Source organism: Gastrolobium bilobum, unplaced genomic scaffold (genome assembly GCF_033153095.1).
Source record: "Gastrolobium bilobum isolate Gb01-03AN ecotype WA unplaced genomic scaffold, APGP_CSIRO_Gbil_v1 utg22804, whole genome shotgun sequence".
Classification (NCBI taxonomy): domain Eukaryota; kingdom Viridiplantae; phylum Streptophyta; class Magnoliopsida; order Fabales; family Fabaceae; genus Gastrolobium; species Gastrolobium bilobum.
This window is the reverse complement of record NW_026895239.1, coordinates 60,978-64,538: the sequence shown is the minus strand read 5'-3', so window position 1 is coordinate 64,538 and position 3,561 is coordinate 60,978.

The window sequence follows — 3,561 nt, the reverse complement described above, 5'->3', positions numbered from 1 at the left end:
ACCCATTTGCAGTACTATTCAGTTATATTTTCCTCTATTAAGGATTTAATTAAAGCCGAATATGCTAGCAAATTCATGTAATTCATAATTTGATATCAATAAATGAGGAATTTTTCTTTTTAAAAGGTCTATCCTTGTCTATTTTTGATGTATCAATATCCAATCCGAGATACAAATACAATTTGCCATAACGACTCTGATCAGGTCAAAATGTTCCCATTTTGGTCACGACACCAAAAAGGACAGATGACATTATTGTTTTTTACCTTAGATAAAATTGATTTATGAAGTTCAAATTCAATTAAATGGTTAAGTCAACAAAGACGAGATCAATTATTTATACAGGCTTACCAGAATGAGTAAGCCAAACGAACATACGTCATCGAGAATGACATAAAGCAGAATCTGTTCAATGCTTTGACCTTGGCCAGGTCATGAATAAAGAATTCGTATGATGCACGGGTTTAGTAAGCTAAATTGGGTTGCATGCTTAACCCAATAAGCGATGTAAAAAAGTCAAGTAAATTCGTTATAAAACTCGTAAAATGCGCGGGTTAAATACATATACTAAATTCGGAATTGAAACTAGTAAACTCGGAGTTCAACTTGGATATGATTTCCTAAATGGCTCAGGGAAAACCGAGTTCGAAAGGGAAGCTAACCGGGTTATGCGATTCGAGTACTACGCTGCAAGGAAACTTGGACAAGGGTTAACGTATATGCCAAAGAGACTAAGTTATAAACTTAGGCAATGCAATAAGGAACTAGCTTTTTGACAAAAGCACAAGCGGCTCAGCAACGACATACCGAGTTGAGAAGACATAAATACCTTGATAAATGCATCTATGGTGAACTCAGAAATAATAAATGCAAAACGGCAAACCATAAAGCAGGATATGGAACGAAATATAAAATGTTTAAAGAGAAAAACCGGAATAAAACCGGCAATATTTCGGGTAAATCAAAAAGGGCCCCAAAGGCCCCAGCAAGTTACAAAATATGACCGGGATCCCGGACCTTCATGCAGCTGGAGCATCACAATGAGTGTTAACCTCTTCACCCGCCTCGAGCATGGTTTCATCCTGGCATTCTGTCTGCGTCACAGAATCGCAAGGGGGAGACTCGGGGGGAGGACCAACGATTGCACCTTAGCTTACATATGCCTTGGGATGTATCCCGGCGGTAGTAAATAATAATTTTGGGTTCACAACCTTCAGCTGACTTAAAGCGTTGTTGAAGGAGCCCACCACAGATTTTTCGAGTTTAGTTCGGTACTTCTGTGAAGAAGATTTGGCCTCCTTAACTCTGCTTCAGCCTTCTCATAGGTGATCTTGAAATCACTCAACGATTTGTGGTTGAATGCATGTAGGGCTCTCAGTTTATTATGCTCACACTACAGGTTGGTGAAATCCTCTTTCATCTTTGCCAACGTCAAAGCTACTCGGTCTTTTTCCTCCTTTACCAGAGACGGGTCAGCAAGGGCCTTAGCCTTTTCACCCTGACACGCTTTCAGTTCATTGAGAGTCTGAAGATAATCGTTCTTCAAAGAAAGCAACGGCCCAACCATGGTCGACATCTTCATGCAGCCGACCTCCATGTCCTCCAACTCCCTTATCTGTTTAGGGGTAAAAGGAGACGAGTTGAAGAAGATCTCGAGAGGACATATAGCATCCCGAAGACCACCAGTAATGCCGGATTTCAACAAAGCATGCTTGGAAACGCCGGACGGTGGTGGGGGCACACTGGACGTCAGCACAACCTGGGATGAGGCCGGGATACCCGTTTTTGGGTTACCCTTGGCCCTATCACCAGGGGTACCTTGGTTCTTCCCAGTGCCGACCGCAGTAGACTTCTTGACTTTGTCTTCGCGAGCCTTTCTGTTCCTGCCCAAAGAATCGTTGGCCGCCCCCTTTGCGCCCCAGTTTAAAACCGACAACCAGCTGGGTTGGTCATCTTTTTGGCCCTGCTGTTTCTCTTGTCGTTGGTCGGCCATATTGGGAACTGCAAAGCAAATCCGAACCCACAGTCATAAAATGCAATGACACAAAGCTACAAATATAAAGGCAAACATACTTAATTCGGCGTCTAGTTCCTCTTGGGATTTGAAAATCAAAGAGGCAACACTAGCAGGTTGGCGTGATTGCAAAAATGAACCAATGGCAATGGCAGTATTGATGTCAGTAGGGTTTAATTCTGACTCATTGAAGCGATAACTTGAAGGAGGAAATTGAAAATGGTGAGATGACCAACACAAGGGAAATCCTCCCTCCACATCTTTGACATTATAGAGAAACCATACCTCTTTGCCGGGATGGGCAGAAACTTTAAAGAACTGGCCTTTAAAATTCTTAAAAGACTCGGTGTAAACCCGGAAGAGTCTACGACCAGGAATGCTACGTACAGTATCCCAACCTTTTCGTTCGGGTGGTTCACGACCCGTTCGACAAGAAACAACTTGAAAATAGTAAAAGAAGACAAGAATGGAAGGGAGAACAGCAAGATAAGCACAAAAACGTTCAAACGCCTTAACAAAACCCCAGCCGTTGGGCTGAAGTTGAGAGGGTGACAAGTGAAGATGGTTAAGAACATCCACTTGAAACTCGGTCAAAGGAAACCGAATACCCAGCAGACTTATGACATCATGGTAAAAGAAAAAGAAGTAAGGACTCTCTTCTGTCCCCCCAGAACAAACCGGCTCATCCTCTTGAGGAGGAATTATATCATAATTCTCTAACCGACCAACGGGAAGACCTGCCACATCATCCGGACTCATCTCAGAGGTGGTATTTAAGACCTCGTAGGTCATCCAAGGAAACTGGGACACAAGGGAAGCAGGAGGGGACTCGAAACAAGACTCGGTAAAACCTGACTCATCTACCGCTTCTTGAGCAAAAGATGCCATAAAATACCTAAAACAAGGAAAAAGTCAAAATCAGGAAGAAATAGAATACCTAAATCAGAAAACATATCAGCAGAATCACTAGATGATGATGACGATGACAAATCGAATATCGAAATAGGATTATCTACTCCTCCTAATGCAGATACGGACTTATCTCCGTGCCGACAAGTAGCCAAAGTGGACTCGGCCAAAGAGTCGTAACCTTGCTCAACAAGCTTTACACTCAAGTAAACGCAGGAGTGACATGGGCCACTCCCCGGGATAGAAGAAGGCGGTGAAGCTTGCGAGTGAGACAGAGATCTCGGATGTACGATAGATGGGTTGGAAGCCTCAACTCCGGGTTGGGAGAACGGAGGTGAAGTACGCCTATTCTCATTATGACGGCTCCTAACCCTGCGAAATGAACCCCTATCTCGGGGATGCCGCAACCCTCTACTCGACATCCCAGAAACACTCCGAGATTTGCCACCATGGCAACCTTGAAGCATAGCTTCCTGCTCTTCCTCTTCAGTCCTAGGAATCCCCCAAAGCCAAAAACGAGCACCAGGGGGAATCTTATTCAAAAAATCAAGATCCTCCTCCCTCTTCCCTTTAAGACACAGAGCTGAAGAAGGAGGGTCTTTCACCCTCATTTGGTCAAGAAACTGAAAAAGGCTAAA